At 48.6% G+C, this 11,146-nt stretch overlaps 1 protein-coding gene across 3 annotated transcripts in view; it reads left to right on the top strand.

Moving 5' to 3' along the window:
• Nucleotides 1-624: 624 nt before the first annotated feature.
• Nucleotides 625-11,146, top strand: part of Fyn (FYN proto-oncogene, Src family tyrosine kinase) — a 191,723-nt gene continuing 181,201 nt past the window's right edge. Inside the window, exon 1 of one of the 3 annotated variants that reach the window (XM_034523784.2) lies at nucleotides 625-1,039. The gene's annotated coding sequence lies outside the window, so the exon portion shown is untranslated. The remainder of the gene's footprint in view (nucleotides 1,040-11,146) is intronic. The other 2 variants (XM_034523783.2, XM_034523781.2) reach the window with 2 other exon arrangements.

Raw genomic sequence — 11,146 nt, 5'->3', positions numbered from 1 at the left:
ATACTTCTTCACTTTTTCTGGGGTATGTGTGTGTGTGGGGGGGCATATTTGGGTGCCCAAGAAAATGAGACTAACAAATTATGAATTTCTTACTCTTATTCGTTGCGCGTTTACTGGTTCTAGCCTTCCCAGTTTCTGCAACGGTACGTCTCTACTTTGCTCCTCACTTCTCTAATTTGCCATCGCCATTCTTAACACCTTTCCATTTTATCCTCCCACTCTCATAGGCGAGGCTATTTCTTTGGAGAAATAGGTTCCCACGGCTGTGAGGCCGGAGTGGCAGGTGCCAGTCTCCATTAGCAAAGTAGAAAGCAGCTCGTTCCCTGCGCTCTCTCCTGCCCACCCCACAAACTCGCAACTCCACACGATCCTCAGACACACACCTCCTCCTTCTCCTCCTCCAACCTCGCATCCTCTCGCACACCCTGTGGCAGTGCGCACGCCAGGCTGCCCGCCACCACAGTAACGCTCAACCCACTCGGCGGCCCCACCCATGGCCGTCCCGCCTCCGACGCGCGCACCAATGGCTGCCGGCGCTCAGCCCTCAGCGGGCCCTTTGATAGGGCAGAAAGACCTGACAGTCTCAGGGCGTGTCCCGCCCCCTCTCGAACCCCTCGGGATCCGGAGCAGCCCGAGCATCAGCGAGAGTAGCTGCGAGAAGCCGCGGCGGCGGCGGCGCGTCGGTGCAGTTGCGCCATCTGTCAGGAGCGCAGCCGGCGGGGAGGGGGCTCCGCGGAGAGGAGGAGGGGTCGCCGTGCGCCGGGCCTCCGAGACCCGCCCGCTGGTCAAGAGCGCAGCGAGGCCACCTCTAGCCGGAGCGTTCGGAGGACTCCCCCGGCGCACACAAAGCCGCCACCCGCGCCAGGGAGGGACCGGGCTGCCGGGCCGGGGACACCGGCGCCGCCCCCTCGGCGCTTCGCGAGGCCCACGAGCTCCTGGGCCCCGCCGCGGAGCCGCCGGAGCCGCCTGGGCCGCGCCGGAGGAGGGCGGGGAGAGGACCATGTGAATGTGCTCCGGAACTGAGCGCCACGCCACGCAGGTAAGCGATCGGGGATGCGCGGAGCCTCGGGATGCTGCGGAGACGCCCGGCCCAGCGCCCCCGCACGGGCTGCCCCCGCTGCGGTCCCGCCGCGCCGCCTCCGGGGCGCCCCGCGACGCAGGACACTGATGCAGGGTGCCGCCCCGAGGCTGCGCGGGCACCGGGGTGCCTTTCCTCGGCCGCCGGCGGGCGCCGGGTGAAAAATAGGCATCGACTTGGGGGCGAGGTTGGCCCAGCTCCGCCCCCGCCCTCCTTTCGCGGCCCCCCGCGGGGACCCAGGCTGTGTGTGTTGTTTTAATGTCAGGGATGATGTAATCACTTAATAATTGATGCCCCGTGCTGCTTTCCTCCCCACCCCACCCCAGCCCCACTCCTCCACCTCCCGGCCTCCTCCCTCGGCGGCCCTTGCGGTCCCCAGCGCATCCTCCAGCCTATTTCTGGAACCTCCCTTGCACTTCCCCCACCCTCCCCTTCACCCTTCCTGTGCTACCACCCACCCACCCACCCTTCCCCTTTCCCCTGTGTCTGGCCTTGCCTCCTCTTCCTCTGTCCCCCACCCCTTCTGTTCTCTCAAGCTTATTTCTCCTCCCTTCTCGACTCGCTGGATTTCCTCCCTACTTCCCTAGGTCGGTAGATGGTTTTGTTTGGTCTCCTCTAGGCTCTCTTATCTCTGAGGCCACAGGGACTGAGCTAGAAAGAGGCCACCAAGCTTGGGCCCAGGAGGCGTTTGCTGGGACTCACTGGGAGGAGGGATAATAAAATCACCCATATTGCCCCTCCTTCCTCTAATAAATCAGTCTCAGTCTCTCTCTCTCTCTCTCTCTCTCTCTCTCTCTCTCTCTCTCTCTCTCTCTCTGTGTGTGTGTGTGTGTGTGTGTGTGTGTGTGAGTGTGACACAAAGAGCCCTTTCAGTTCATAGAGAAGAGACACATAAAGTACCCAGGGCACCATGCTTCTTGTATCTCATCCCTGGGGCTTTCCTTTCTTTCTGGTGAAGCAGTTAATCTCTTAGTCCTTTCTGCCACACTTTCCAAAAATGAAGGCTCCCCAATCCCGGGTGGCAGGTGCAGGCATTTTGTTGTGTGTTCACAGACTGGTAGCATCGAGTGGCAACTGCAGTTTCCTCTGTGTTAGGGGGAACATTATTTCAGCTGTTTTAGGAGTTGCTGTACTTTCAAGGAAACCTTCTCTCATCCCGAATTTCCCCCAGTTTTCTTCTTGGGGGATAGATACTGATACGTGAGACGGGATAAATTGATGGGGGATCAGAAGAATTTTGTGTCTGAGTCAGAATCAAACTGTTTTAACAAGAGTGAGGCAGCCTGACTGAATTCTCTAAAGTCCAAGACCGCTTTGCTGAATGAAGTCTTTTGAAACATGCTCTGGTCAGCCCAGCAATGCCGCCTAGCCTTTTATTTAAGTATTTGGGGCTGTGGATAGAAAGCACTTGGGCTGGCCTTTGGGAGACCCTGGAGGTACCACTTGTCTGCTTCAAGGATGACTTTGGATGCCCACATCCGCCCGCCCTCTTACCACCAAAGCAGCTACAGTAGTTTTCAGCCTTTGTGCTCAGCTTCCCAGTCCCTGCCCCACGAGCACCTCACATTCAGACTTCGGAGGAAGTGGTTTCAACTCTCAAGCTTTGGGGGCCAGTTAACTATGAAGAGGGGATGTAGATGTCTGAATTCAGAACCTGTGACGTTCCTCTGAAGGTAGAAATGCTGATGTAAATCTCAGGCTTAGTATGTCAAAACTTAGGTCTGAGCTTCTGACTCCCGGATTGTGGGGCCTCAACTGTCGAAAGTAACGAAACTGTCCCAAGTTTACTCTTCAGCTGTTTTATCTGAAAAGAGTTATGATGCATTAAGCTGACATACTTCATGGAATATATACACATTCATACACACATACATACATACATACATACATACATACATACAGCAGAAGGCTTAATACTGAATATTCTCTGAAAACAAAGGCTGGTTTGTTGGGATACCAGACCCAGTAAGGAAAGCCAATACGCAATAAACTTACACTGTACTGACCAAGTCAGAGGCACTTATTAATGCACTAATGATAAGGTTGAATGAACGTGAGCAAATGGCCTCTACTTTCTGGGGGTCTAGAGTCTCCCCACCCCCACCATCGTCTGATGTTCTTGAAGTCCAGGCCCAGCACAAATGTCTTCTCTATTCTGAAGCCTTCACCAGCTTCTCTGCCCCAGACAAGCCGCCATGTCTCCGAGTTTGTCTTCCAATGCCATCATCAGATTCTGTTTTTGTTTTCTGTCCATTTCTGCCATCGGGTAGAGAACCTAATCTGGCTTGTCTCATTTTCTGTTAAGTTTTACTTTCGTTGGTATTACTTGTTAGCTTCATTTAACGAGTGACAGATGTGAATTAGATCAACGATACGTACCCGACACCTTTCAAGGAGACTCAGGTTAGGAGCTATAATAGACCTGAGAACATATAATGTACAAAACCAAAATACATTTATTTTTGCTCACGTGATAGTGATTCTGGATCCCCTTCTCCCAGCATGCCACAGCTTTCCACTGGAACCTGTTCCAGCTGACATCAGTGGGATGAAGAGTTGGGAGGATGGATCTACCTTTAAAATGCTTTGGTCTGCACATGTCACTTCCACTCCGTCTTTAGAGGAGTCATGGCTATATGGACGTGTTTAATGGCAGGAAAATCCAATCTGAGAAGTCTAGGTTAGCCATGTGCCCTGAGAAAGGAAAAGAAGTGTGTGTTTGGTAAACACTTTTGCATAACACTTAACAAAAGCCATCATTGTTTGGCTGCTTTGATTTTACAAGTTATTTTCAACTTCAGCATGTTCTTAAAAACCTGGCTTTTTGTCATCTCGGTGACTACTTATCATTGGGCGATCCCTTGCCACGCTGTGGTTTACTCCTGGTTCTGTGGACTTTGATGTGGTGGTTCTTTTACCCCCAGGAGCACCTATCTTGGCCTAGTTTTCTTTTGGCAGTTCTGGAAACTAGGGAAGATCCTTACAAACCACAGTTGCCATTTTACTTAGTTTTCTTAACAATTAAACTGACACTTGCTGATCCCAGGGGAGGGCTTCATGGGGACTGGACAGTGCGGGTGAGGGAGTGAGAGTCGAATCTATTTGCTTAGGTTACGAAGGACTGAACTTACGCTACTGTGTATTCACTGACAACGGCTTTCTTTCATGACAGTTCCTGGTTTAGTTGGGAATTAGATTTTCCTCTTTTCCTTCTGCATGTAGGACAGGGGAGCCTCCATCACCAGCTTTTCTTGGCTGTGTCTTTTCATCCAGCATGTTACATGGAAGCTAACTGTGCTTCTGGACCTGGAGTAGGGGAACAGCTAGCATTCCAAATGGTTCCTGGTCCCCATAGACCTCCACACTAGTGGAAGAGTCCAGTCCATGTCAGTTATCACAGTTGATAATGTACCTTTATTTTTGCAGTGACCATTTCCTTACATTTATCTGTCCTACAAACATTATGCTGTTTTGTGCAAGAAAGCAATGAGAAGGCTGTGGCAGTGAATGCATCTGGAGCCCTTGCTCCTGAGAAGCCCACAGCCTACTAGAGAAGATGACAGTAATACACAGTAGTTAACACTGATTGATCACTCACCCTGTATCATGTTCTACTTAGGAGCTAATCTGAGCCATAATGATATGAAACAATGTCTCTGATAGTCACAGTGTTAAGGAAGGAAAGTTACAAGCTTCAGTATGTCTTGAGTAACTAATCTAAAACCATAGTTCTAAGGGAAGAGTCAGGATCAGGCTCAGTCAGGCTCAGGCTCAGTCAGTGTGGCTACAGTATCTTTGCCCTACTCCGCCAGGTGCAGGAGGAGATGGATAGGAGTGAGACTTGGTTAGCTGAATTTTGTGGGAAGTCCTCTGTACCAGGGGGAAAAAAGAAACCCCACACAGACTGTTTGGAATGCTGTAACTAGTTCAAACTAGATGGGGCCAGTGAGGAGATGGACAGAAGGCTAAGACCGAGCTGAAGGAGAAATTGAAAAGATTTTTAAAGTGCTTGTCCTGAGGGCCTTAGAGGAGTTTCAAGTAGAGCTGTGGCATGAGCCTCATTCATATTTTATGAAATAACTTGGTCATAGTGTGGGGCTTTGGCCAGGGGTGGACAAGAGCCATTCTGGGAGAATGATTTGCAGCATCCGAGAATGCAAATGAAGGGCTGGATGGAAAGAGTTTAGCAGAGATAGGTGAGAAAGATTGAGGAAGAGAAGAGAAGTCACTGAAATAACTGGAGAGCAGTAAGGGGACAGAGGGAACAGTTTCATTGTGGCCACTTGGGACATTTGTGCAGTTACAGCAGGTGACTTGATGCCTGGGTCTGGAGCTATGGAAGAGGAATGAGATTCAAACATAAATTTGCTAATAGCACATTGCAAGATGCTTGAAGCCGTGGGTATGTCCCTTGGGGAGAATGTGCCAATAGAAATAGTAGATGTGGCCAAGGTGAACCCAGCAACAGAAATGGAGGTGCAGGCTCTCAGTGGAAAAGATCCCAAATATGGGACAGGCCAGGGGGTTTGTAGTAGTTGGGGCCAGAGAGATGACAAAATACAGATGAAAAGTGCCTTTGTATTTAGCATGGGGAGTTTGGGACCCAGACCAGAGAGGCATCCAGCGACCAGAGAGGTATTTGTCTTGGCATCTGCCTCTCCGCAGACAAATGCAGAAGTCGGATGTGTAATTGCAAAGAATCCACTCAGAGTTTTTCAAGGTTGAAGGTCATGGAACCCAGAATCTTAAGGATCATATAATTTAACAGGCTAATTTCACCAGAGGCAAAATGAAATCCAGAAAGAATTGGTAACATATGCAAATCACCAACATCACCAGGGTTTGAGCCTTTCAGTTCAGGAGAGGGGTGGGGTTAGAGTCTGGAGCTGAGGTAGGGTCCCAGATTGACCAACCTGGATGTGTAACCTTTTCTTTCTTTACTTCCATTGCTTTTTTTTAATTTTTTAAATTGGGGGCAGCAGTGAGACAGATGCATGTGAGTGCCGGTATCTGAGGAGCCAGAGGGGTAATGTGCACGTGTGCATACACACACACACACACACACCAGCATTTAGAGAGCAGAAATCACATTAATATCTTAGTATGTCCACAATCTATATGTAAGTGCATGTGTATGTATGTGTGTGGTTAAAAATGTATTGTGTGTATACTAGGAAGTTTTGAGTGTTTATAATGAGATTTAATGGAAGATTGCCTGTTTCAGATCAAGAAATGTTAGGCAAAATAGGACATTTGCTTATATGGTGGGGTTGAAACAACATCTCCAATGAATCTTTTTAAGAAATACAGACTCTTCTTTATCCCTGAGAACAGAAACATTAAGGCCCTCTGAAGTCAACAACCCTGTAAAGGGTTTCTTTGTTTCTCTCAGGCAACCAGAATTGTAACCTATTTATACTTCAGCCCCTTGCGTTTGACTTTAGAATGTATCCTGATTTTGTAAAAGAAAAAGAAACCACAAAGAAAGAAAAAAACATGCATTTTATTTCTGGGAAAAAAAAAAAAAGAGTTGGGTTATCCAGAGAAATATGGCCATCTTTGAGAGTTTGTAGTTGAGGAAATCTAATTTTTAGCTCTTAAAACAACCTAAGTAGCCTCAACAACATTATCTAGATGGGCTTGGGTGACACGTAGCGTAGACAGCGTAGGATAAGTGACACTCTGGACTTGATTAGGGCGCAGTAATCCTAGAAGGATATAAATTGAACTGGATTTACGGCCTAATAAAAACGTGGGAAGAGCAGATAATGCTAACTGACTCATGAAACTTTACCAGTGTTTGCTAGACTCGGAGTTGTGGCATTTGGATGAGGGTGCTTCTGTTGCTCTCCGCCTGTTTCCACAGGGCTGCGTGGGGCTTCCCTTGGGACAGGCGGTCACCTTGGTCTTCTTGGGTACATTTAGGAAGCATGTATCCATTCTGCGTCAGTATGCCTGTCACCTCAAAGCAACACCATGGTGTCTTGGGAAAGTAGAGACTGAGTACCTATTTCCTGTAAGCTTTTGGGAGGAAAACAATTACAGTATCAGAAGGGTTTAGCTTGCTGCATATTGCTCTTCAGAAAGCTTTTCCTGAGGATTATGTGTTTTGGGCCCGTACGCCCCTCACCATTTTTGTTGGTAATAAAAGGTATACCCAGCTTACCACGGCTACTCATTCTCGGCTGAATACGCTGGACAGATAACACCAGCCTTTTATTGAACCCTGGGAGCGGGGGCTGTGTTTGTCATTCTACACAGGGTGATTTTTTTAATCATAACAACTCCATGTGACAAGCACAATGTTATTATCCCCATTAGTCACACGGGGAGACCGAGGCTCAAAGCTGTGAGGTCACTTGCGCATGTCACACAGCTAATAGCTTGTGAGGCCGGGCCCGGGTGCTTCCTGCTTCTGAAGGCTGTAACACCTCTTTCCCGCCACCTGTCCACTGCAGTATGTCGTGCGCTAGGGCACATACAAGCACCTTTACCCCACTGTGAAAAACCCACTCCTGATGTGGCCAGTGAAGACTCACTTCCTGAGAAGCCCCCTCTCAGCCCTCCCTCGGGACTCCCACAGCACCTCCTGTCACCACAGCACAGCCTGACTCATGCCGCAGAGGGAGTCAGATGGGTGGGGGACAGGGAGTACTGGACGTTTACAACACCATGTAAGCCCTTGGCAAATCAGGGGTGTATGATTTGAGAGGGCAACACACAGCATTATTCCGTGACATTATTAGCCTGACTTAGCAAGAAAACTGAAGCATAAAGGTTATGTGACTTTTGTCAGGACAGGTAAGTGGCAAAGGTAGGGATTGGAACCCAGGCGGTCTGGCTCCAGCGTCTACATTCCTTCCTTTCCTTTTGCTCCATCCTTAAAAAGAGATTGCGACTGTGAGTGCGAGTGAGCTCCCATGCTGCCACCTCAGAGCTAGTGCATGGCGAGCCTTGGCCCTTTTGCTCTGCCATCCACCCTTGTAGAACAGCAAACAGGTAATAAAGCCAGGTTTACCTCATTAGAGCACAGTGTGTCAGCAAGTGCAGAGTACCTGGGCCCTGCTGGAGTGCACGGTCCCAGGCCACATTAAGATTACAGGAGGCCAGGGAGGGTAGAGCACTTTGAAATCTTTTCTGTAGCTGGGAGGAGCAGTGGGAATAGAGGGGGAGGAGGGACTTCCAGAAGGCAGGAACTAAGGCAAGCAGAGTTCCAGCTCTAGCTAGTGGTGGGAGCCATAGGAACTGTTAGACGTGACCCCCAGCCAGGAGTTGGAGGAGGCTTGGCCTTTGAGACAAGAGGACCTCTCAACTTGCATTTTAAAGGTTTCTGTGTCTCTGCTTCTTTTGAATGTGCTAGTGGGTTTTTATTTGGTGAATTCAGAGACTTTATTTTCTTCAGAGCTTCCATCTTTGAGGTACCCCAAAATAGTAGGCTTTTTAGAAGTTGTGTAAGGAGTCCATCTGCTTTATATTGAAAAGTAGGACTTTAATGGAAAATTTAAAGTGAGCCAGTTTTTCTTTGCCACAACAAAGCCTGGAGAACTTTCCCCAGTCCTCCTTTACTCCCCCCAAAAGTGTCTCTGTACGTCTGTGACAACCTGTCCAGTTTAAACCCCAGTGAAGGCAGATGATCCCCCATCAGTTCATTACATGTTCAAATACTGACACACGTAAAATTTGGTTTTGTTTCAGTTTTATTTTAATTTTACCACGTAACATCAGAGTGTTTTAAGAAGCGCTGGTTTCTGTTCCCAGTTTCCCTGGTTAGCTTCTCAGTTTGAGGGTGTCCCTTTGCTCTAGTTTATCTTCTAACCTAGAAATGCAAGTACAGCATCTTACTGTTCTCAGACACAGGGCTCTGCCGGAGCTGGCGTATCAGCAACGTCTTTAACACAGTCTCCTTCTTATCACTTATCGTTGGCTCCGAGCCAGTTCTTTGTACACCTCGGTCTGGTCCACATCCTCGGGATATGTGTCCTTGTGACTCTGTCTTACAGAGAACATTTGCTTCACTCCCATGCTTCTGGATTGAGTGGGGAGGCCCTGATCCTTGTCAGCAGGAGCTGATGTTGCCTCTGGTTCCTCCTGTGTGCTAACCACCCACAGAGTGGGAGGAGAGAGACCAGGATCCTGAGGAGCGCCTCGGAAACCTCCTGCCTCCATGCCCTTCTTAGTTATACCCGGCTCACCTCACTACTTAGCCAAGATGGCTGTCCATTCACTGTATCTTGTGTCCTTGCTTTTAATGGCCTTTCCTGGACCCTAGTCTTCCCTTTAGAATTAGAATTCTTTCCCTTTGTCAAGGCCCAGTTAGAGCCTCCGTCTTTATTTTCTTACGGTAAGCATTTATCTCTCTCAGTAGCATTCTAATACATGATGCCATGCGTTATTTAAAAGCTGATACGAGAAATCCAAGGTTCAAGCTTTAGGATTTGCCCAGGTTAATACTTCAGCTACAGATTTAGCTAAGACTAGCTCTCCAGGTTCCTCAAGTCCTTATATGAGAGTTCTGTCTTCTCAAAGAGATTGTTGGGCCATTTTGTGCCAGCATATTGTTAGCCGGTCCATCCTTAGGTCTATCCGCTTACAGCTTGTAGCAGTGTCATAAGCAGAAGGTCAATAGATGCTGCTTTGGATGGGCCCCGGGGCAAGGTCTGAAGTGCAGCGTGTTTCCTGGATATCATGGTATTGGATTGGCATCTTTCCGAGTGCGTTATGGTGACAGAAGACGCAGTCAGTAGTCACCTACTGACTGTGGTGTAAGTTTAGTGGTGCTCTTAGACTGCTCAAGATCTGTCATGTCATTAAAATGTTATGTGTTTAAAGAACTTCGTTCAGAAGCTTTAGTTTTTTGCTGAAAGTTTGGAAAGTAGTTAGGTCTTCCCCTCTGCTACCATGTTTTCAAAGGGAGAGAAGGAGATGAGACAAGGGATGGAGGCTCCCACACTGCAGAGGGACATGCAAGACCAGGGAGGATATACCGAATGGCTCCACATCTGGAGGAGACTGGGAACATATAGTAGTGGATGGTAAAAGAGGGGGAGCTGATGGGCCTACAGTGCTGTGTCCCACTGCCTGAGGCAGAGGAAGCAGGGCCTCACCTACAGTGGACCTGCTATACCTGGACTTCACATTCAGCTGAGTCTCGTCCGCTATGCAGAAGGCAGCATTGCCTGGGGGAGGACCATCTCCATGAGGCATCATCTGAAGGATCTGTTTAGCAGGGAAGGAAGGCTCTGTACCAAGTTAAGGTCCCGCAAAGTAAGGATTGGACACTGTAGCTCGGCCTCAGCCTTTTCTGTGTCTTTCAAAGGGATGGTAGGAAATGGGCATTTTATAAAATGTTTCCCATGGTTACAGGAGGGATCAGTCCAGTCTTTTTTTTTTTTTTTTTTTCCAACAAAAGACAGAACAGCACAATGGGCGGTGTTTGTCAGGCATTCACTAAGCATTTTCTGAGCTACCTGTGAGCTGCACTGGGGTTCCTCATTAATGGCTTCCCCTACCTAGCCCTCCCCTGAATGCTGGGTTTTATGTGCTGGCATGGAAAGAACATTTTCTATGGATGTAGGACAGTTGCAGAAGCAAAAGGGAGTGTGCCTGGTGTTCGCTGTTGTTTGAAATGCTATTGTGATCTTTGAGAAGTGGGGGTGGGCCATATTATTTGTTTTAGCCATGCACAATCTAGTTTAAAATTTCCCCACCCCACCCCTTAAGTGTAGGAGGTCACACTCTGCTGTGGCAAGATGGCCTTTACCCTTTGCTGGCTTCTAATGTCACCACGTGATACATTTACGCAGTTAGTTCCTGCTCAGCTTCTTTTGTGCACATCACCCTCAATACTGTATGTTTTAGGAGTGGTGGACTAAAAGGTTGCATTAGACTGTGTCGAGCTGTGCACTGATCATGTGCTTTCTGGTTTGCATTCCTGCATGGTTTTACTAATGGTTCTAGATGGAGCTGTATCTTAAGAAAACTTTCCTGTTGTGGGCAATACCTGGGATGGTCCACGGTGCTTATGGACCCTCAGAGGCTGTTTACAATCTATATTCTGTTCGCTTGTTT

The sequence above is a fragment of the Arvicanthis niloticus genome, chromosome 20, assembly GCF_011762505.2.
Source record: "Arvicanthis niloticus isolate mArvNil1 chromosome 20, mArvNil1.pat.X, whole genome shotgun sequence".
Lineage (NCBI taxonomy): Eukaryota > Metazoa > Chordata > Mammalia > Rodentia > Muridae > Arvicanthis > Arvicanthis niloticus.
This window is presented reverse-complemented; position numbering and strand designations above follow the sequence as displayed.